The sequence below is a fragment of the Anolis sagrei genome, chromosome 2 (assembly GCF_037176765.1).
Source record: "Anolis sagrei isolate rAnoSag1 chromosome 2, rAnoSag1.mat, whole genome shotgun sequence".
In the NCBI taxonomy this organism is placed as follows: Eukaryota; Metazoa; Chordata; class Lepidosauria; order Squamata; family Dactyloidae; genus Anolis; species Anolis sagrei.
In genome coordinates this window covers 133,268,872-133,293,905 of record NC_090022.1, presented here as the reverse complement: position 1 = coordinate 133,293,905, position 25,034 = coordinate 133,268,872, and the positions used below count along the sequence as shown (strand labels likewise).

General features: G+C 40.7%; 1 protein-coding gene and 1 long non-coding RNA gene across 7 annotated transcripts in view; one reads left to right on the top strand and one right to left on the bottom strand.

The window, feature by feature from the left end:
- SDK2 (sidekick cell adhesion molecule 2) overlaps nucleotides 1-25,034 on the bottom strand; it is a 375,646-nt gene that overhangs the window by 189,794 nt on the left and 160,818 nt on the right. The gene's annotated exons all lie outside the window — the stretch shown is intronic.
- On the top strand, nucleotides 9,554-23,114 carry LOC132766611 (uncharacterized). The gene is made up of 3 exons (XR_009630517.2): nucleotides 9,554-9,803; nucleotides 13,969-14,057; nucleotides 22,408-23,114. It is a non-coding gene; the product is annotated as an uncharacterized lncRNA (long non-coding RNA).

The following is a 25,034-nucleotide window of genomic DNA, read 5'->3' as shown; positions in this document are numbered from 1 at the left end:
TTAGAAACAAACACAAACTAACCAAATAGATATAAGAACAAAGTTATATGTTATCTGTAAACCTCATACCCGACCTACAAAAGTCTAGCTCTCATAATTTGCACTACCTTCAACTTTTCAAGAAGAGACATGTTACAATAATCAAGCTGAGAGATGATTTAAGGCAGGGGTCCACAAACGTTTTACACATAGGGCCAGGTCATAGTCCCTCAAACTGTTGGAGGGCCAGATTATAATTTGGGGAAAAAGGAATGAATTCATATGCACAGTGCATGTATCTTATTTGTAGTGCAAAAAACACTTTAGAACAATACAATAATTAAAACGAAGAACAATTTTAACAAATATAAACTTATTAGTATTTCATTGGGAAGTGTGGACCTGCTTTTTTGCTGATGAGATAGGATTGTTGTTGTTGTTGTGTGCTTTCAAGTTGTTTCAAACTTAGATTGACCCTGAGTGAGGGCTGGGTAAATGACCTTGGAGGGCCATATTTGGCCCCCGGGCCATAGTTTGAGGATCCCTGATTTAAGGTATAAAACACTGTGGTCAAAGGTGTCTCCTTCAGAAATGGGTAACGATGGTACACCAAATGAACCCAAGCAAAGCAGTCCTGACCATCAATGCTATTTTGTGGATGTTTGTGTATATATTCAACTCATCTGCTACTGATTTATGGCAACCCCGTGAAATAATGGAGTTTTCTTGGGCAAGGAATCCTCAGAAGTAATTTTGTCAGTTCTATCTTCTAAATGATAGCCTACAGCTTGTAGTATTTGTTAATGATCTTCCATTTAAGAACGGACCCTGGCTAGTTCCCATGATTAGATGGGACTACTTTGAACCAAGCTGTGTATCACCCCTTCAGAGGGAATGCTGCACTATTCAGAATAGTTTCTACCCTCAATTTATTTTATCTACTTCTTTTTATGCATTTTACTTTAATTAAAATTATTGCTGCTTTTATGCTGTTGATTTTATCAACTCAGCTGCCCAAAGGCATTTGAACTGAATAGCCAGTTTGAATGCAATAGCCATTACAACCATGTCTTTTAGGAAGCTGACCTTGCTTTGCCTTGGATCCTTAAAAGTATGTGTGCCTTGGAATTTGACCCTTGCCTTCCTGCCTGCCTCTGAATGTGAGCCCTTGTTCTGTTCTGTCCTTCATGTGTCAGCCTAATCTCTCCAAATTCTCCCAGGATTTGAATCTGCTTTGGCTGCTGCTCTTGGGAGCAGATTGTGCAAAGGCTCTTGGCCTTTCATGCCAAGTATATGGCCACTGCCAAGTTCTAAGTTAGATGCCAGGGCAGAGAACTATTCTACAGCATATGAAAAATGCATAGTAAACAGACATACAGATCATCACATTATTGTTTATATTGTGCTACTCTAAAAAGATCCATAGATCTCCCCCACAATATGCTTGGTGTGCCTCCCCACAAGCATACATTCTATATGAATTCAGATATGTATACCTCTGTTCTGTACACAGAAAGCTATTTCCTGCATACTCTCATTATATCCTGGACATAGACCTGCTGCATGCACACGCAGATATACATGTATAATTACAGATGTGTCTCAACTTATGTTAGAGCTGAATTCCTAGGCTTTCAATGGAAAGCGAGGCTGACATAAAGGAAGGATACCAATTTCACAGAGAATCCTTGGAGACCCAAGGTACGTGTCCTAATGGAGCTGAGGTAACTACAAAGTTGTAACTTTACTCAACCCACCACCAATGTTAAAGCATAAAACACCACAGGTTACTTTTTCCAGGTTAGAGACACACCTCCCTTACAGAGAGCAAGTCTCCAATTGCTCTTCCAGTCACACCTAAAGTCCTAGATTCAGGTTTCTTCTTCACATTTCCCCATTCTAAGCAAGGAAAAGAAATTCCTTCCTTTAACAATTTCAGGATCGGAATTGCTTTCTTCCTCTCTGTATTCCCCAAGCCTCGGCAGGTAAAAGAAACCAAATCCAGCCAGCTGTTCCTATTTCTCAAAACTCCATACCAAAACTCCAAGCAGTATTGATCTCTCACCTCCTATTTCCCTCAACTGTGAAGGTATGATGGGAAAGTTATGCATATGTATGTATTTATGGAGAAAGATAACATTGAAAAGCCATAAACTGGAGCAATGCCAATTTAGACTCACCTGCCTATACTTGTGTCCAGAATATTTTGGCAATATGCATGCACAATTCTTGCTGGGCAAAATATATTCAAAGGAGACTTGCCATTGTCATCCTATATTATATTCAGAATATACTAGCCATTTGCACACAGCCACCCATAAACAGACCCCATGTGTGCATACGTATGAGCGTAGACTCTCCTTTCTCCCACCCCTTGGTATAAGCTCATCTTTGCACTACTATGCTCTTCCATGGTGGTGTTCAGAATATACTAACCATTTGCATACAGCCACCTATAAATAGACCCTATGTGGGCATACATATGAGCCTCGACTCTCTTTTCTCCCACCCCTTGGTATAAGCTCATCCCCTGCACTGCTATGCTCTCCCATGGTGGTGTTCAGACTGGCCCCTGCCGTCAAAGGTTGCTCATCCTGCATCCTTTCTTTGCCCATCTGCTGTGGCTGTTTACACTCTGCTTGCTAATTAGAGACTAATTAGTGAGTGCAGAAATTCATCACTTTCCAAACACACATCGTGATGGGGAGAAGCCAGCGGCAATGCCAGCAACATCTGTTCCACTGTTCACAGCGAGGGTGGTCTAGCTAGTGCACACAGGAAAGGTTGGCACTCAGGGTTTTATTTTACTTTATTTTGTCAGGTTCTGTGTCCACTTAAAGAAGTCTTCTCCTCCATATCTCACAATACTTGAATGGCAGATGAAAGATTCACAATACAAACTCCCTTAATCTCTGCCCCATATTCTTGGGTTTATTCTCATTTGTACTAAGGTTCCAAAAATACATTTTCTTATTGCTCTGTTGCTGTTGTTCAGGTTTAATTCCCCTCTTCCCACTATTACTCCAACTCTTTTCAGTATTAGTCAAACTTCCCATTTTGTTCTTCAAATTACCTGATTATGATTCAGACAGGGCATAGTGCTTGCTGCAGGAAGGTGGCTAGTGCTTGCCAAGAAGGCAGCTTGGGCATCCATCCACCTATCTGCCTGTCCTCTGTCCCAAACCCCCTTTGGCAAGCTGGAACCTTTTGATGCCCACACATTTTCTTGAGGAGATAAAGGAAAGCGCCTCTTCCACTATAATAAATCACTGAGATCCAGAGAAGCCCAGATTTACACAAATATTTTGCAGTATGCCCTATATACAAATGGTGTCATCAACTCCCATTGTAAGTATATCTGTTTCTGCAACTGTAAGCAGGCAAAGTCGTGATGATTTCCATAAGAAAAGAGAAGTGGTTGAATGAATTTGTGCATGCCACAGGTGTGTTTATGAAACAAAAAGTCCACACATTTTACCACTAGTTGTATCTGACTGTGCATGTAAGTCTAAAACAACTTTTCTGAAAATCACAGAAAAAGTGCAAAGGTTCAAAAAGGAGCTCAGTGCCAGCTTTGCAATGACATCAGAATATTAATCATTCATGAATGCTACTTAGAATTATATTGAAACAAAAAGGAGTACCAAATATACAGAACCACATGGAACTGGAAGAAGTGACTAATTCTCGGAAATTGCCAGACTCTTAACAAAATATTTGTCCATTTTATTTTCCAGGTACCCATTTAGAAAAAAAGCCCTGTGGGAAGTTATTCTTGAGAAATAGAGAACTGAAATGGGAAATTCAAGGGAGCTGAATCAGCTATAGTATGTTAAATCTTTAGTTACTTGAACATCCCTAGAGTCTGGTGACTATTAGCACATATTGACTATGTACATTAAAGAAACGTTAAGCTTTAGATTTCCTCTGGAGCTTAACAAAACAGTAACATTCCATTTTTATACTTATCAGGTTTTCGATGTATTCATTATTTCAGCCCTGCAAATAAATCTGTGGGAATTATCAGCCCACAAAACATTTCAGTAGCCCTGCCGACAGGCAATTTGTGGCACATCAATGAACCAGATGAAAAATGAAAAAGAGCAGACTCCCTTCTAATTTATACAAAGTTTCTTTGCCTGTTTATAAGCATGTGTTATCATTTCTTTTTTCTTTTTCTTTAAATATACTGTTTTAATTACAGGAAATCGTCTTTTTTTTTTTTAAAACGAAGCATGACAGAAATAGTTCAGATGATTATATGTATTTTGGAACTTGGCTTTGAGTATGCCCAGATGTAAGTATTATTATTATTATTATTATTAACTTTATTTGTACCCCGCTAGCATCTCCCGGAGGACTCGATGCGGCTTACACTGGCCGAAGCCTCAACACAATACAGTAGAAAGTATAACATCACAACAACAAGGCAAATCAAACAATAAGCAACATAATATAACACCACAATACTAAGCAAATCAAGCAATAAGCAGAATAACAACAAAGACAGTACATCAGGACATTATTAAAAACTGGTTCGGCCGGCGCACTGGGTACAAGGGTTAAAAGTGCTGAATGGCAGGAGGCACGTAGGGTTAAAAGTGCGGTGTGCAGTGACAATTTGTTATGCTAAGGTGCTACTAGGGCTTGGGTGGGGATTCCTAGTCTGGGAATCCCCACCCAAGCCCTAGTAGTAAGTAAAGGACAACAGTACCAAGAATGCTATCCATTGATATGCTACCTCCTCCTTTAATTCTGACTGCTCAGACATTCATTAGAATGCATGCTAACATGAGGTCCTCCTCTTTGGAGGCCATCCCCAGATAAAACTGTCTGAGACATGAAGACACTAAGAGGATCGAGTTGGAATGGGTGCTGGGCAAAGAGGGAGATGGAGAACGATGGCTGAGTTAGTGTGGAATGGAAGGAATCAGCTCCCTCCCCTCTTGTCCCTGTTGGCCTTTTAATACTAGAAGGGACTAATCCCTCCTAATGGGATCAAAATCTTTGCCACTTTATTTACATAACGGATAGAGAGTCCATGCCTTGCCCCATGCGTTAGGAAAGAAGGTGGGGGTGAGGGTTGAAAGCATTATGTAGGGCAGGAGAGCATTGGGGCAGCCCACAGATGAGTCTGATACTGGGTAATGGAACCTAATGTTGCCTGTAATGAGTCAGGGAAGAGAGCATGAACAACTGTCTCCACTACTCCCAATAAATCCCTTTGTACAAAGGGGACAGTGGTTTTCTAAGCTTGCAAAATTGACACGGATTTCCTGCCAGGCAGCCAAATGGACAAGCCTGCTAACAAGGCAGATAAAGCAGAAGTCCATCAAAAAGGGATTAGAAATCTCTCCCTTCTACCACACATGAACAAAACCATCAGTCTCTTAAACCCCCTCCCTCCCGCCCTCCCTCACCCACAAACACTTAGATGCTGCATGTAAAGCATTCAAAGACTATTTCTTGGGATGGCACAGTCTGAAAGAACAGTCGTTGCTAAAACCAGACACTGGGTGGAGCCCTGGCTGGGCATGGCAAACACAAAGGAATGGAAAGATAGAAGGAGAGCACCAGCAGTGAAAAGGACTACTGGAATGAAATTACTGGAGAGAGTAGAGATGTCTGCAGCCCAGAAACAAAGTGTTAGCAGAGCAGCGGTAGCCTAAAATTATATGCAAGCAGATGCAATAGGAAATGCGAATGAAGTGGTCAAATATTTCCAAAATTTTGTTTGGTTGTGTTTTTCTGTAGAGCTCCAGAGATACAAATGCTATGCTTGATAATACTTTCTCCCTACTGCATTTTGCTTATAAATGAAAATTACCATCCTCGCCACATCTCATTTTGGAACTACAGAAAGCCAAAATGAAAAGAAGGGTTTGAAAAGTTTTATTTATGAATGATAGCTGTTATGTTATAAGAATTCTGTTTCCTCAGGCCACATTTCTGTAGAGAAAGAAAAGATGAAGGGGAGAATTTATTCCTTTTCAGACTGAGGGCACTTCCAGACAGTGCCAAAATACGTATTTTAAATCTGGAGCAAAAAATCCCAGGACCTGACAGCAGACCTGTCAGCACCCAGGAAATGGTCCCCCGCTATCCTCACATCTTTCTTTGAAGTGGATCAGACAAGGGACATTTGGAGGAAGTATTTTTTAAAAATCATTTTGTTATGCACTGGACCTCATATGCGCACATGAAAATATCTTAATAGAAACACAAACAGATTTATTCTCTCTCTCTTTGTCCAATTGTTAATTTAACCTCTGTACAAAATTTAAAAGGGCTTCAGAGAGTTCTAATTGCTTTCCACTTGTGCTTCTCTTGAGCCCCCTGTGTGTTTGTGGCTCCATGTTTTGACAGCTCAACCAGGCTTTTTAGGCTTTTAAAAGGCCTGAAAGTCCACATAGGGGGAAGGGAAGGAAAGCACATGTTTTGCATGACTGCAGGAATACACAGGTGCACATTTTTCAGGCAGAATCGGGTTTTGAGCACACCATTTTCACACACTCTTTTCAGCTATTAACCCGATTCTGCACACACTTTGGTTAAACGGCATTTAGCCACCACCTCCTTTAACATGGTTACTTCCAGGTTTTTACTCAAGTGTAGAAGGGCCTTAATACAATGTTCAACATGGTTGTGTGGAAACCATTAAATCCTATTTTTCTCCCCCCTCCCCGCTTTTTTTAACAGAAGCATCTTAACACTAATGTCTTGGCAATCCAGTCTTACAGGCATCACCAGGCCTCACCTGGCTAGGTCTGACATCTTTGCAGTGAGTCATAACTTTTGTACACCGATTCAGCTTCACACACCCCTGAATATTGATCTGGCTGTGTGCTGTTACTAGTAGAAAAGTTTCAACAGACTGTGTGTTGAAGCAGGGGAAAAAGTGATATCTGTTTATAGCCAGTGTACCTGAGGCAAGGCATGTGGGATTCTCTTTGAATTCCATTGTAAGCATTAAGCTTTTGTGATGCTTCTTAATACAGGACACAGAATGGGAAAACTAGGGTGAAAGAAAGAAGGGGGGAATGCAGCACAAGGGGCTGTACCTAGCAAAGGAATTGTTTGCCAGGTCAGCTAAGGTCAGATCCTGTAGCCCAGCACTGCCTTGCATCCGGAGTGTTTAATGTGAGAGTGAAGATAGATAATAGTCTTGAAGGGAGTTGAAAATGGTTGAGAGAGACTTGCTACCCATGTTTTACTACATATTTCTATTGTTCTGTTGTCATCTCCGGTCACAGAGGTTTCATGTGTTTTCGAAACAGAACAAAAACCTGTTTATCAAAGACAAAAATAGAAAAAGGGTGCATTTTGTGAGCAGCAACTCTTTAAAAAACTTCTTCAGGTCTCTGTTAACAAAAAGTATCCTTTGACTCCAGACTGAATTATACTCATAAGTCAGTAGGGGATCTACCATCTGAAATGTGACTGTTGGCTTTTGTATCAGTTTTAATGGCATTCACCAAATTCGCTAAAAAAATTGTGAATATTTCTCTTTTGTGACCTTCTGGAGAAAGGGGATACTTTATAACCACACTCTTCAACATAAATTCAGTAGTCCTTCACTGAAAACAAAAAAACAACACCCTTCCCCCAAAAACACATTGTTGAATTTTGGTATATTAACCCATCAATTTGAAATAAATAATAGGCCAGCTGGAAAATTCCTTTTTTTCCCAACTTCACCAGATGCTATCTGGTTCCTACCACTGACTATTATGCAGAGCTTTGAAGATTATTTTTTTTTGCTCCCAATAGAGTATTTAAAAAAGGCCTGAAAACACTGTTGTTGTCATTCTTGTGTTGAAAATAGTTCTATTATTAAATGTGAATAGCTTTTACAGTATGATGTTGGCAGCCCTGAGAAATTTGTGTTCACAATGAAAAGGCCAGATACAAATAAAAGAGAGAAACTTGGATAGTTTTGTCAGGCTTTGGTTCTTGATGTTGGTCCCTCCCAGTTTCTTTAAATGCATCTGCATCTACCTTTCCGCTCCCCTTCTTTGCTACATATGCTAAATCTGTATCAATAGCTTTCTAGTTTGTTTAATCCCATCACAGCTGCTGGGTGTGAAAGTTAGCTGGGTAGCTCCAGTGGCTGACAGCTGCGTGCCGCAATCCCTTGCTAGCTGACTGGACTGGTGGCAACTCACAGCAGCTGCTGGGAAACATCATGAGCTGCCTGCACAGGGCAGGGAGCCAAGAATGAAAGCATCACAAGGGACCTTAGGGGCCATCCAGCCCAGTCCCTTGCAATAGCAGGATTCCTCACAGCTCAACAGCTTCGAATAGATTCAAACAGCCAAAGTAAAGGTTTCTACAATTCAGCAAGAGCAGCTCTTCAAAGAAATGATGATGTGATTGGGATGTGTGGCAAATGAAGGGCTGCACAGCAAGGTGGAGAAGAAGAAAGGGACTTAGGAAGAAGTTGAGTTCAAAGGAATGGAGAAAAACTTAATGGCCTAAAGCTAGAATGGGGAATTGTACAGTTGTTGTTGAAATTTTAATTCCCTGTGTTATTCCTCACCATTGGCTATTTTGGCTGGGAGCTGCAGTCCAGCAACATGTGAAAGGATGCACGGTTTTCACTTTTGCTCTTTATCCAATTGCTTGTTTCAACTAGAATACACCTGTGGAATCAGTGGGATGCACCAGTGTTGTCTTTCCATTCTGTCATGGGTTTACTCTAGTTGAAATGAGCAATGGAATTTAGGCTAGGATTTTATTTCTAAAATTACCGAAGGATATTTCAGCTTATGTTCCCAAAGTAGCACACAAATTAAAGAAAATGTATTCAAATCAGAAAGTAGAAATAACATTGAAACTGAAACCACAGTAATATTTCAAATGGCAAGGTGAATTTCTAAAAGTAGAGCAAAATAGAGTAGATTTTTTTTAGAATGCCATGAGAGATGGTTTCAAAATCCAAAGCTCCAGGACAGCAATACATTCGCATGTAGAGTCCAGAAGCAGAATAACTTTGGCATATCAGAAGATTATTTGTAGTGTGAGGACAATTGAAACAACAAGTACCTGTGTGTTGAAATGAACTCAAGCTGAGGTTTTCCCCATTAGATTTTCACATTATGCTTTCCCATGACACCAGCTTTGTTATTATTTGACATCACCTAGATGGCAACTTGCTCTGTCTTGAAAAATCACACAAAGTCTGTGTGGGAAGGAAGCTCTCAAAATCTGGCTAGTGACAGCATATGGGTTTGGCTCTTCTCTTTGGTCACAGCTTCCTTAGTCTCCCCCACTTTTCCTTATGCTCTACAATCTTAACCCAGGGGGGCCTTCAGTTATCTCAGCACATCCCCACACACCATATTTTCATGTTCTCCCCCCTGCTTTTTTTGTAGACTCACCAAGCTCTTTCAATGCATTTTGACCCCATCTGATAAACAAACATTCTCTCCCATCCATTTTTATTAATTCCATTCCCTGTGCAGCTGTACTTATGTACAGACACACACACACATGTGAAACCCAAGGCTGGAGGAGAGGGGGAATTTAAATCTGTTTGAGTGCACTGGCTGCAAATCCAAATCCATCAAGGCATTGTTTGCTGGAGGAGATCTGAGGGGCTTGGGTGCAGTATGGCTGAGATAATTGAGGGATCCTATGAAGCCAAAGGACCCACCCCAGGCTGCCAAGCAAACACAAACCAAGCATCCCTTCTAATTCCTGGCTGGCACAGAAGAATAGGAAAGCTGCCCTTGTACAGACGGTGTGTGCAAAAGGGGAAGCAGCTGTGACTTCATTAGCTGAGTATCCTTGAGGAGGTGTATCCAAGAAACTGGCTTCATCAGGTATGGAAAAAACTCATCCAAATTTTCATAGTGCTTCAGTACTGGAGGGTAAAACATACTGACAAAAAGCATTTTATCCTGATCTCTATGATCTTCCTGTCCATTTTCTATATAGGACATTCGCCTGATATCACACCAATGCAATATTGGTGGGACTGGGAGCCTGGAGACAAGAGTAAACGTAATACAGGAGTCAAATATAGTTGGAGATATGTTTGGGGTAGAGGAGAAAGGCAGTGTCAGGCAAATGTCCTGCATGATAGTGCACATAAAAACCTTTGGATTTGGATGATGATGCTGTCAAGATCAATTTAGCAAGACTGCCGCCTCAGCCCATTAAGCCTCCCATCACTACCAAAGAGGTAGACTAATTATGACCCAGTAGTGCAGAAGAGGGAGCTAATTCTTCTAGCTCAGAGTTTCCTCAAAGAATGTTCCTCCAGATGATTTGGACTTCAGTTCCCACAATTCCTAACAGCTGGTAAACTGGTTAGGATTTCTGGGAGCTGAAATCCAAAACACCTGGAGAACCAGAGCTTGAGAAACACTGCTTTAGCTGAAAGACTTTCCACTCAACAACTTGGAAAAACGCTGGGGTGAAATGGAGATGTGCTGTCTCCTAGACCACTGCTTTTTAAACTGTGGTCCCGACCCCCATTTGGGATCCCGACCCCAAATGAGGTCCCCATAGCTCAATATTGGGGTTGCAAGAAAAAAAGCAACAGTGAAAGGCTTCTGAACCCCACTCACTTTACACAAATCTGTAAGCAAAAATGTGTGGTGTTTACAGTGGACTTTGCAGAAAATGCTTCAGCTCTACAAAATCAGCTTGTTTAGCAAGACTTGCAAATGCTGATTTATTATCAGTAAATGTTATGGTTTTTATGCCTATTTTATATATCTGCATACCCAGGGTCATGTAAAAATTTCTCAGACTAAAACGGATCCTAAATGGGAAAAAAAATGTAAGAAGCCCTCTTTTAGAAGAAGTGAATTATTTTCTTAGGCATCAATAGTGTTACTCCGCAACACTATTGCACCCTGGGAGTGGGGAAGCAAATCATACACTGAATACAAATTTTACAGTAGGGATGTAAAATTCATCTTCTCAAATGAATAAACAAGTAATTTAACTATTTCCCTCCTGCTGTTAGAAAGTCTTTGAAAACCAGTTTTTGAAGCCAATTTACAGTTTGGGACTTTATCTGTACAACATTCACAAGTGGATATTTTGTGCAGAAAAACATTGCCTGTATAGGAAATAGAATTTTCAGTGCAAAAACTATATTTCTATGTAGAAAAATTTTTGGACAGGGAAATCTGCTTCCTGTGCAGACAATACTTATGCTTTTGTTTAAACCAATCACATCTGAATTTTGCACAGCATAATTACAGCATTATCTATGCAAGCAACAGGTTTTGTTTGTGTAAATAATAATATTCTTTATAGAAACTTGTTTTAGCCCCCCCCCCCCAAAACAACAACAACAACAACAACTATGTGTGAATTTTGTGGAGACAAATTTGTGAACTGCAAATCAAGATATTGGTCAGACAGAGCTTATATTGGAAATAAAACTGCTAGGGATCCTTGCTTCTGCTGTAACACTTTGAAAGTTCCAATTATGTCCACATTTTACAAGAAAAGCAATGACTAACATGCAAATGTGTGAGAAAGGGTCTTCAAGATCTGCTGAAGCTGTGCCTACACTGCTCAGGGTAAGGCATGCTGAGATAATAATGAATGGGTCTTTGCAAAACATATGCTAAGCAAGATCCTAAATGAGTTCTATATGCGTGGTCTGTACATATACAAATGTGGAGTGTATATGTATATATATGAGGATGTGAGTGTGTATACCAGGGGGATGTATGCCAACCTAACCCTACCAACTCCCTGCAATGCCCCTGTCACCATCTTCCTAAAGTAAGGCCCCATTCTCTGCTAGCTTGGGGTCTCCACATCCTTGCCTGGCAAATCGAGCCTCATACCAAAAGGTGTTTTCCATTCTTTGGGTATATCAATATGGACAGGTTTTAATTTATACAGTGGACCCCTGGTAACTGATGGAGTTCTGTTCCAAGATCTCCCATGGATATCAAAACACATGGATGCTCAAGTCCCATTATACACAATGGTAGAATAAAATTATGTTTCCCATATAAGGTGGCAAACAACAAACTATTGCCAGGTGACTTTTCCTCTATGGCTGCTGAGGCCGTGGATATGGAGAGGCAACTGTGCTAATTTAATATGGGAGTAACCTGGGAGTCTGCAGCAAATACAGCGATCTGTGTAAATGAAATCTTATTCTCTGTACTTCTACCAACTGTTACACCTTCCCGGGTTATTGTGACAGGGAGGTGAAAGGGAATGCTCAGATCAATGGCTTTCATTTTATGGTAATTATTAGGCTGTTTTGAATTGTGCTTTTCAGTATGCATTGAAAGCTCTTAAACAGAGTAGAAAGGTGGAGCATATTTTTAGCAATATTTTAAACAAATTAACAGGTGTAAAACAGAAGTCATATTGTAGAGAAATAAGCAGTTACCATTCCTTATACTCTATATCTTGGAACTAAATTGCAGTGCAAAAGTTGGGATCATATCTCTCTCCCAGCATGGTTATGAGTTTCTCCCAGGTTCTTCCTAGCCAGAATAACCAATGGGGAAGAATGTTGGGATTTGCAGCTGCTTTAGTTTCACTCCTATTGTAAGTAATATGTACATGGCCAGAATGCATGCCTAAGGTAACAATCAAAAACACGTATACAGGGAAGTAAATCCCATTGAATGCACTGGAACTTACTTCTGTATGAATATTCATAGGACTGAACTGCAGATCTACATTGGGGACCAATTTTAAGGACAACCTGAAAACATCTCCCCAATAAACAGAACAAAAAAAACCCCACCCAACATCCTACCAGTACCTTCCCTGGTCGACAGAAGTTATCAAACAATTCAGTACCTGTGTCACAAACTGGTTTCACGAGTGTGCCCCATGTTCATGAGAAAAGAATGGTTATTCAGTGCAAGTGTTGTATGGGGAACAGTCTAAGAGCATCACTGAATAAGACTGGATCTACAATGCCACATAATTAAGTATCTGATCCCAGGTAATCTATTTTGGACTGGATTATATGAGTCTACACTGACATAACTTCCAGTTCAAAGCAGATAATCTGGGATCAGATGCTGGATTATATGGCAGTGTAGAAGGGGCCTAAGAACATGGAAAGATGGAAAGAAGGTCACATAGATGCACAAGTGAAGAGTAAAAAATTGGGCAAGCAATTGAAAGGACATGTGTTAAATCATATTGGCAAACTGCCTTCATTCTCCATGGTGACTTGTGAGGCAGGAAGAAATAACAGAAAACACGAGCCTGCTCCTGTCCCTTTTCCAACCTCCCTTCTGTGGGCTACAAAGTCAGAACATGATCCCTCCATTCTGAGCTCTGGTCTACAACTCTAGGGGCTGTCTTGACTAAATGCTCTATATAAATACAATGGACCCTTGGTATTCAGTGGTAATTGGTTCCAGGAATTCCTGTAGATACAAAAATCTCTAAATACTAGAATCACCTTATACACACAGTGGCTTATGAAAATTGTGTCTTATATTTTAAATAGCAAAATCAAGGTTTGTTTGGTAGATAAAAAACATTTCAGGCTGTAGATAGCTGAATCCATGGATGTAGAATCTGTGGACAGTGAAGGGTGACGGTAAATAATAAATTGTACCCATTTTTAGAGCTTCATATATTTTGTCTGTTGTGTCCAATCACTTACTTTGCCCTCCCCTTTCCAACACATAAACACCTACAAGCCCCAAGAGATAGACTAGACGCCTCTGCCCCTGACAACTAAGATATTAAGTCATTGTAGAAACAAAATGTCAGTGAGACTTGCATCACTTCACTGCCAGAATTATCCAAAGATAATTACACATTTCATACTTCAGAACGGTGAAACATTTGACAAACGGCATCATTTTTCCTCCTTATATAAGTCGCAAAACAAGATCTTAAAAACTACTTTCAATAGAGTAATAGAAGCCCTCACTTTTTATGAACGTCAATACAATCACTCAACTATGTCATATAAAGTAGGGCTGAATCCAAACAAAATTGGAACTATGTCACTGTCTTCTGTTCCAAAAGGCAACAGCTTAATAAGAATGGATGGAGAAGTGATACCAATGCATTGAGCCAGAAGCATGACAGAGTGGAAGCCCCTCAAAGGAACTGAGGTGAGTTCCAGTAGTTATTCCAACACGGGCAAATTGAATGTAGGCAACAAATATGGCAGTATCTAAGAAAAGACAATATTTTATGAGTATGTCTGAAGTCTGAACAGGGATGTGAGGGGATAGATTATCTCTCTCTTTCAATATTATTTTCATAGTATTATAACAGAGCAAAATAGACATGTATCATCTTCATATTTCCATCTTCATAGAAATATTTGAGTTATTTCACAGACATGTATGCTGACAGATGAGCCACTTCCCAGGTTTCTAGTCCTCAAAGTGTTGGAAACTTAATATCAAAATCATAACCACATTTTTTCTACAGGAATAGCATCCAAAACAAATGATTCTTGAGTTCAGAGGTTCCTAACTGAGCAGAGTCACAGCTGTTCACTTTTTATTTGGCTATAGACTTGTCTTTGGCACACACACACAGAAAACGAAAAGATTTCCAAGTATTGAAGCCTGATTTTGCTATGGGGCTACTCTTGCTTCTTCTACAGTAGTCAATGTTTCATCTGTTTCTAAGGGACCTTCATGAATCCATAGAAGAGCCTCATCAGGCATTCCTCAATGAGAAAATCAGAAAATAGAAAATATGCTTCCTTGAAAGATAGCTTGGCCACCACTCACAACCCCCTGTGAACACCCCCCCCCCCATGTACAACTGCACCAGAAAGTTGGATGGGTTCTCTTGCAACGCTCAATTCATGCAGAGCAATAATGAGAGTCAGCTGGCCTGTCTGGTGCCTGGCTCACTTGCATCAAGGGAGAATATTCCTAGAAGACTTCAATGGGGCATAGGGGCTCTGCAAGGTGTAAAGAGATCTGGAGGGGGGATTCTTTTTGCTGTCCTTAAATCACTGCTTTAGAAGTGTAGCTGAAGGAGAAAAAGCAGAAAATAAAGCCCTGTATTCTGTATAAGCCCATGAGAAGGTGGATTTGTGTGTTTCATTGCTAACTACAAGGCCAGAGACATTATGTTGGGGAACAAGGCCAGACCACACAGCTTGCACACACGATCACACCTAGAGGACAGGAAGCCAAGGTCTGGGCTAAGTGTGGTTAAGCTTATGTCTCTAATAGAGCCTCATGTGCACAGGACATGTTCTCCTTTCTACAAAGTTGCTGCAGGCATTTCTCATTTATGTTCAGGCCCACAGCCAACCAAGACTTGGTTATTTTAAGCAGACATATTTCAAGTAATAGCCCAACTGGGGGATGCCCTGGATTCATTCTCTCTCTATTAGGAAGCAAGAAGCAGTGTTAGAATCGTATGATGCAGGAAGGCATAAGGTTCTTAAGCCAGTCAACTTGACAAGTTTATGTGAAGTTTATAAAACACCAACCTGTGCACTGGAACTATTGGCATGAAATTTTCTGTAATCAAGAGAAGTACAATGCAAGCAGCTGGAAAATATTATGGTGGAAAACTATGCAGAAGATCCATGGAAAATTTCCTGTTCTTCCCAATCAATGTTGTATTAATAAATTGCAGAGCTGCAGCTTGGTGAAGCTCCTGTTCTATTTGGGAGAGAGGGCAAAAGACCTTGTAAAACTTTAACTCCCTTAATTCCATAGTATTGAGCCATGGCAGTGAAAGTTGCATCAAAAAAGTATTAATTCTATAGTATAGATGCACCCAGACTGCAGCCAGGAAATCAGAAGACATTTACTTCTTGGGAGGAGAGCAATGACCAATCTCGATAAAATAGTGAAGAGTAGAGACATCACACTGGCAATGAAGATCCACATAGTATTCCTCATAGTAACCTATGAATGTGAGAGCTGAACCATAAGGAAGGATGAGTGAAGGAAGATAGCTGCTTTTGAACTGTGGTGCTGGAGGAAAATTCTGACAGTGCCTTGGACCGCAAGAAGATCCAACCAGTCCATACTCCAGGAAATAAAGCCTGACTGGAGGAAAGGATATTAGAGGAAAAGATGAAGAACTTTGGCCACATAATGAGAAAACAGGAAATCTTGGAGAAGATAATGATGCTGGGGAAAATGGAAAGAAAAAGGAAGAGGGGCTGACCAAGGGCAAGATGGATGGATATTATCCTTGAAGTGACTGGTGTGACCTTGAAGGAGCTGGGGGTGGCCATGGCCAACAGGGAACTCTGGCATGGGCTGGTCCATGAGGTCACGAAGAGTTGGAAGCGACTGAATGAATAAACAATGAGAAGATGCACCCATAGACTTAGAAGATATCTAGATGCATATATTATTTCTTGATTCTGATGCAAAGCTACTTCACTCAAGTGGTAAAGTTAAGTCTATTGAATTTTTGAGCAGAATCTCCAAGGTAAAGGGGGCTTTTTAGATATGCAAAATGTTCCCTAAATCCCCTTGAAGAATATTTTCACCTTGCTCTACTTCCTAATTTTCCAACTTCATTGGTGATGCTTCATTATTATTCCATCACTCCTCTTTTTTCAAGTAAACTAAGACAATCAGAGACTACATTGTAAATACACTGCATAATCACACTGCTTTGTTGCCAATACATTTTGGCTAAGTGATTATATCACTGAGGGAAAACAAATTCTGTGCCATCACTCTGCATAATATACATGGATGCAACAGGAACATGGCAACTACTGCACATTTTTGCCCATTCTTGAGTCCTTCAAAGAAAACAGAGCATTCAAAATGTAAGACAGGTTTATGATAATCCATCCATTTCAGCTCTGCCCTAGTTGAAGTACCTACTGAGGCAAAACTGAGAAGCTGTCTCTAAGGATGGAAAGAATATTTCTAATTATTTGTACTAGGTTGAAATACAGGTTTTCCCAGCAATTGGGAAAACCTGTTGGGAAAAATAAAAGACCAGCATGAATTTTGTGCAATTTTCTCCTTGCCCTGCAGTGTTGAGGAAGACAGAAAAAATATGTGTTCTTTTGACCCAGGATTCACATTTCTGAAATACTGTAAGAGGAATACAGTACTCATTTTCTCTGGTGGCAGGACAAAAATACCACCATTCTATGTCACTGCATGTGAGGGCAATGCCATTGAGAATTTGTATCTGTAGCTGTGACCCTTTAAGTCATTTGATCTCAAATTCCCATTGGCACTGGCCAGCACAACCAATGGAGAGTCATGATGGGAGCAATAGTTCAGCAAAACCTGGAGTCCATTGTCTTATTGCTGAGTGCCTGAAAGCTGTATCTGTGGTCATCTGTTGAGGGCATTGGCTGTTAGTCTTTTGCCATTGTTTTCAGGGGATATATTTTTGTCACTTCCATAAAGAATTGAAATTTCTCCCTAGGGCTTGAAGATGGTGCTCCTGCCCATGTGAAGCCTAGGAATATGGCTCAGTGGGAAAGAGGGATCAGGCAAGATATTTATGGTAGGTAGGATGGACCTTTCAGGAAGACAGTAACCTTGCATTTCATGAAACAGTTACGAGGAGGTGGAGGAAGATGGAAGGACCTTCATCAGGACATTTTTTTTTCTATGTAGAGAGAAAGATGGAAAGTTGGTTTTATACACTGAACCATCACGGAGATTAAAATCCTCCGGGGAGGCCCTGCTTTCCGTCTGACCATTGTCAGAGGCACGATTGGTGGGGACGAGAGACAGGGTCTTCTCGGTGATTGCTCCCTGGCTATGGAACTCGCTTCTGGTGAGAGCCTTGAACAGAGAGGATCCAGAGATGGGAGATCTTTCTTTGTGCCTTTAAGCTGTCCATTTCCAGATGCTTTTTGCTGGCAACTGCTGGCAACTGCTCTCCTCTGTTTGTCTCGCCCGAAGATGAGGAATTTGAGGGGTGTAGATATGCTTTTCCCCCCCAACCGTCTCTCCGATGCATGGAGCCGAAGCTCCATGCAACTTTCTCTCCTCAGCTCCAACCAGAAGTCCTTTAGAAGGATGGTAAAAACTTGGCTATGGGACAGGGCAATAAAGCAGTAATAGGAAAGATTACCAGGCCAATTAGATTTGACGCTGATGACTAGGACGGTTTAAAATGGTGTATTTTAATATTGAGATAAATGTTTTTAATGTTTATGTACATGTAAATGAATTTGTGTCCCGGCATTGAATGTTTGCCGTATATATGCTATGATCCGCCCTGCGTCCCCTTTGGGGTGAGAAGGGAGGAATATGAATGTTTTAAATAAATAAATATAAATAAATAAGCTGCATATACAGTATGATTGAGTTCAAAAGACATAAAACCTGAATACTAATACAGTAGTCAGTATCAGTAATACTGAACAAAATGTTCTAGCCAAAAATTGTCAACCCCATTTCTATCAAATGAGAGTATTCCTGGGGCAGAGAAAAAGAGAGGGAGGAAGAATGAAAGAAAGAAAGAAAAAGAGAGAGCGAGAAAGAGAGAAACAGCCCAAACAACTACGATTAGAAAGTTGATCCCCAAAGGGAAGAACTGGGCTAGCATTTAACTAAAAGCCTGTGTGCTATTTATACACCATTAAACACACACATGGGGAACCAGCTAAAAGCTGAGATGTCTCCTACTTGCATAGTACGTTTTGTTTCTACATGAGGTATGGATTGAGCAAAGATGGGGAAGAAGCCCTGTAATTTGCTTCAGGAGGCCATGGAGGCAAATCATCCACTTAAAACCCATGAATACCTCTCTCTGTATATCCTTGAGTACATTTGCTTTGTGAAGCCTGCTGAGTTATGAATACTTGGGCAAAAAATGTCTTGGTCTTTTTCAGTGCACTCAAGCAATTTAAGCATCCCTTCCTTTGGCACATCAAAATCCAACTTTACTTGTAAAATGCAGCCATGCATATTTAGTGTCAAGTGTGTGTCCCTTTGGGGAACAGATCCCCAAAGACACCTTACTTCCCTTCTTTCTTGAGGGTAGTGTAGTCAAAGACTTGTCTAGGAAAACTCTTATGTTTGATCAGAATAAATTCACAACCCCAAGGGATTGGGATGAGCTCAGTTTTGCTCAAGGATCAACTGTTCTTCTGTGTACCCACAGAGAGATGCCATAGTACAATGGTTTTCAACCTGTGTTTCTGCAGATGTTTTGGCCCACAACTCCCAGAAATCCCAGCCAGTTTACCAGCTGTTAGGATTTCTTGGAGTTGAAGGTCAAAACATCTGGGGACCCACAGGTTGAAAACCACTGTCATAGAAGTTGCTATGGTCCTTAAAAACATGCTGTAAAAGTATATCCAGCAGCATGAGGAGAAAAATTAATATGGGGTAGGCAATCTCCTGAGAGTCAATATGGTGTAATGGTTTGAATGTTGGACTATGACTCTGGATACCAGGATCAGAATCCCTAGCTGTAAACTAGGTAACCCTGGGAAAGTCATACTCTCTTGCTCAGAAAACCCCGTGATAAATTCACCTTAGGGTTACCATGAGTTGTAAATTATATGAAAATAAACAACAACAACAACAACAACAATCCACAAGCTCTATGATGCCAGACTGCTGTCCATATTAGATAGAACTGATGGGAACTAAAGTTCAAAATATCTTCAGGATACCTGAGCTCTTTCACATTTCATAATTATAGCACCTTTGAGATGTGCAGCATTCCTGGGTTCAGCATGGAACCTTTCCTTATATTTTGTTATTTCCAGGTTTCCCCAGACTCTGGCATCTCCAACAACAATAGAAGTAGCAGCAATAATAAACCCCTCTTCTTTCTCAGTATTGGGACCTAAGTAGTCTGTCCTTCTCTGTCTTTCTTCTTCATAATCTTCCAATAGTTCCACACACATCTCTCTCCCCAACCCTTCTCTACTTTTAGATCTACCTGCTCAGCTGTGACTTTTCTATGAAAGCAGGAGTTAGTTTGGCTATTGGAACTGCAGAAACTGAAATCCCCATCAACCCCTCTTCCACCCTTGAAGACTGAGGGTTTTGCAAACTCAGTATCAATTCTTCTCACAGTTGCCATTTTGAAAAGAACACAGAAAAACCTGAAACGAGGGCTTAATCCATCCAAATGTGAAGACACCTTTCAAAGGGAGAGCGGAAGTGTTAAAAACACTGGTTGCAAAGAGTGAGAGATATGGAGGGGGGAGTGTTGAAATCACACTCAACAACAATCCCCACTGAAACGGATAAGGGGTGTTAAAGTGCTTTCCTCTGGCTAAATTTAGCCTCCATGTTTGTGGGTCTCTGTCTTTTTGCCTTCATTTCCCTCAAAAGGGGGGAACCCCAAATGTTCAGACACCATCAAACCAAGGAAGAGAACATATCCTTTCTTTCCACCCCTTCTCTCAACCTCTTCTCTTTCTCTCTCCCCCCCCCCCCCCCCATCCCCATACATCAGGGATATTGTTCTAAATCTCCTTGACATCAAAATATCATTGGAGCTGTGCGGCACAGAGAGAGATTAAAAAACAATAAAGAGAAAACGAAACCCTCCGCTATAATTACCAGCCCTTCACTGCCAGCAGCAGTGGGAAAAGGGGGGTTTGGAGAAGGCAAAGCGGGGGGGGGGGGAATAGAAACCCACTAAAAATTTAATAGGAACCACTGCATTTAATTTAACGACACATTTTTTCAATTACCAGAATAATTGTTTTATTCATAAAATGAGTTTCCATAAAGAGGGTCATTTTCTTTTGTTTTTATTATTCATTTGTGCAACATATTCAAGGCATAATTCTCCAGCCCTGAAGGGAGATGGGTGTACATCTGGGTAAACAGGCTTTGTGTGCGCGTGTGTACTATGTTTCAAGCCCCCATGTTTCTGTGAGTTTCACACCAGTCGGGTGTATCTGACCATAAAATATGAGAGGCCCCTGCTTCAAAGGCTGCACTGCACAAGCTGTTCGCCATGTGTCAGTGCCAATTTGTAAAAGACCTCTGACCTCCATGTGGTTTACGCTGAGGTTTGGGTAGCATAGCGCCAGCTTGCCAGGCTAAAAGTTACAGCAGCTGAAAGAGAGAGAACTTTTCTACATCTTTCTGTTGAAGTGTGCAGCAGGGAATCCTGGGAAGAGAAGGCGACTGCTATCACTTGGGCTCTGGGCATGGCACATCACACACACCCTTATGATCTCCCTTCTGCTCAAAAAGTGTGATTTGGAACTGCAGGACTCTTTGCGGATTTTCATGCACACTATGATATTTTGGGTAAACTTTCTCATTTTCATGATGGAAATAAAGGAGGGATATTTAAAAAGGAATATAAAATTATATTTAAAAATAAATGAGTGGAGGCTGAACTCCCAAAGGTCTGAGGACTAGAAACTCTGTATGCTTTGAAAGCTTTTTTTTATCATGTCAGAAGCAAATACTGCAAGTCACTTCTGGAGATTCGGACATTTACAGAAATGTTGCCCAGGGGACACCCTGTGAGTGGCTTCTCTTGTGTCCTCACATGGAAAGCTGCGGCTGACAGACCGGAGCTCGCTCCATCTCACAGATTCAAATGGCCAACCTTCAGGTCCTCAGATCAGCGTTTCAGCTGGCACAAGGGTTTAATCCATTGCGCCACCATTAGAGAATGCATAAAGTTATGCAATCTGGAGGAAAGGAGTTACAAAAAGCCCTTGGGCATTATTTCAAAGGGAATTTTCACTTTGCAGATCTTTCCCATGTCTTTTTAAAGGGATGAATGACTCTTCCAGGTTTTCGTTTTCTGCTTCTGAAAACTTATGGCTAGTCACCATGGAAGACACCTGACTGTTTTTGCAATATTCTTTTACCTTAAAAAAGCCTTTGTAGTCTCCACTTTCAGCATTAAATGGGAAGGTATTTTCTCATCCTAAAGCATTAGAGACTGATTTTTGCCCTATGAAGAAAACAATACGGGTAAGGTGCCTGTGTGCCTTCAAGTTGCTTGTTGACTTATGGTGTTTTCTAGGCACAGAATATTCAGGGGTGCTTTTGCTAATTCCTTCTTCTGGAATATATTCTATAGCAGCTGGTTATGCTTGGTGGTCCCCATCCCAGTAGTAACAAAGGCCAATGGTCTTACTTCCAAGATGAGATGGGGCCTAAGGCATTTAGATAGTATTCAGGTACAGTACCATACAGTATTGCAAATTTATCTACCCTGACCTTACAGAAAGGCTAGTAGATTTTTTAATTTCATATCGTTTGCTGTATTTTTATGTTTTATGTAATTTATTATGTTATTATTTATGTTTTTGACTTCTTCTACTGTATTGTAGGGCGTGGTCTCATGTAAGCCTCCTCGAGTCCCCATTGGGGAGATGGTGGCAGGGTATAAATAAAGATGACGACGACGATGATTATTATTATTAGAAACTTGGTGGAGAGGCGAATTAGATCATGGGAAAAGATCTAAAAATAATGTACGTGCATGTGTGTGTATATTTACTCTCTCTCTCTCTCTCTCTCTCTCTCTCTCTGATATATATGTCTGATAAAGATAACTTCTGAGGATTCTTCATCCACAAGCTGTCCAATTAGTGCAAGCCCATGGATGCCTAATAGTACTAGTAGCTAATAGGATGACCGAGGAAACCTCCACATATTTCTCTCCCAGCACTGGAGAAGAAAAAGAAAGGATGCCACAGCTAAGATGTGGGTAGTTTAAGAAGGAAAATGCCTTAACTGTGCATGAGGGATGGGGTAGGAACCAACAGGCATACCCCAGTTACCAAAGCCTCTGACAATAAGCTACTTTTTACAAAGTCTTTTTATGCTCACTCAGCTTCTTCCCTTTTGTCCTCTTGTTTAGCTGGAAGATTGATTTTAACTGTATCAGCTAAAGGGGGATTGTCAAGGAGACTGGAAAAGCACAGTCTCTCAGTGTTGGGTTGCAGTAGCAGGATGGCAGTAAACAAGGCAATATTCTTTGAAATGGGAATGTGTGGAAGTCTACTCTAGGCAATCCTATTTTTCCTACATGTGCCTTCTTACAGCAGGCAAGGAAAAAGAAGCTGCCTCCAGAACTGCTTACAGAGAATGTGCCAATAGAAAAACAAAGAAAACGAGGAAATGCAATAAACTACCAGCTACCTCCAGTATGCTGAAGAAATTTGGCCCCAAAGTGGAAATTATAAAGAAAGTGGAGGGTGGTGAAGGGGGAAAAAATCATCCTTGGATCCATTTTGAAAGAAGCTTACATGTGACCTCCAGCAAATTCAATATGTTTTCCTTGCTAATGCAATGTGTACCTGGATGTTCCATTTCACATATGCATGTTGTTAGTTCTAAATAAAAATTTGATAAAATACGCTGAATTGCTCTCCTTTTTGTGATTTAAGTACCTATTTCTATTCTTTTTGGGTTATTTCTGCCTCTGGTATCAAATTGTGTTGAAGAAGTCTTCTATTTCAATAATTGAGTTATGTAGTAAGCCCTTGGTATCTACTAGGTTTTGGTTCCCTCTCCTTTGAATCCATGACTCTTATAATGACATTATATGAATGGCTTAGTAACATGGTTCCCATTATACAAAATAGCACAATCAAGGTTAGCTTTTGGAAATTTAAAAATATTTTAAAGGTGTGAATGGTTGGATCTGTTAAGTGCAGAATCTGCGGCTATAGATGGATGGCTGTACCTGTATTTGAAGACAATATTCCATTTATGGGATGGGGCAGGAGTTGGTGTTTCAAAGTGGTATAAGACAGCTCATGATGGCTGAAATGTTCTATGAATATACAAAAGTGTCAGGGATCAAAGATGACAAGAAGGGAATTGCTGGCTGAGAGTACTGACAAAGGCGGGGCCAGGAAAATGGGGCAAATATGTAGACAATTAGCTAGTCATTTAGGATATATATTCATATTCAGAAGAGGAGTGAATTTTTGAGAAGTGGTGCGAAACAGTACAGAGAGAAAACAATGCACGAGGTGAGCCCAGTCCAGATTTCCCTAATCATGAGTAAAACAGACAGTACCTTTAGGCTGGATTCAGTGCATTTAGTATAGTGTGCAGTTTAGTCCTGCACTTCATTTTTTAAACATCAGAAACCACTTTTAGAAAGAAGAATTTAGATCAGAGAAGTGGCAGGGGAGGGAAGGGTGCGCAATCCATTTTCAACCTGTCCTTTCTCATTTATACTCCTCACTCTGTGATGGCCTGCCTCCCGCAAGGATCCAAAAAGAACCATTTTGGTCTCCGCTGGGGAGGAGTGGGATACTTATGAAGAGAAAAGGCACGAGGTAGAAAAGATTAAACTGGCGCCTCCTCTCCCACGATTCCCCTGCTCTAGAAACCTTTTATACAAAAGTAGCTTTTCAGATTAAAAGGCTCACTTACATTTGTTCGTGTAGAGGGATAGCAATACTGCAGCTAAACAGATGGTTGTTGAACTGCAGCTCTCAATGGCCCTACCTAGCAGAGCCATGGTGAGAAGTTCAATCAAAGCTGGAAGGCTACATGAGTCCCATCTATAAATAGTCAGCAGGAAGGATCGCATATTCTATCAGATAAAAGTTTACCTATCTAAACTTTCTCTAAACACTGGATGTTTCACTGCACATCTTTTGACAGACCTTGTTCCAGATGTGTACATTATGCAGTCACATTCCACATGAAAGGAATACATTGGTTATGCTGTTTTGTACTGGAAAGGCATGAGAGAGCATACAGTTGCCCTTCCCTCACAAATCCTGTCACATTTTACAGCTCAAAATTGCTTTCCTTGGTTGAAGCTCCTTTATTTCTTTGCTATTGTTAGATTCAGTGAGATGCAGCAGTCTTCATGGAGCCCATGGGTGGCAGTTTGCTTATTTGGATCAGAGTTCATCATCATTTCCGACACTAATCCATGTCTGGAAGTGTTGGGACTGAGATGGGGACAGGAATAAACTACAAAGTTGTATGTACGTACATGTTTTGAACCACGAATACCACTTTAAAAAGAAAATGTCATAGACACAATTTCACCTGCTAGCAATTCCTCTCTGATTAAATCTTTGTAGTGATACCTTCTTGTCAAATATCCCCTGAGATCAAGAAATCACTTGTTTTCAACTCAGTGATAATGTATATCCAAAGTTCTGCTGCTAGATGAGATGCCTAGCCATTAAACCAGCCCACAAT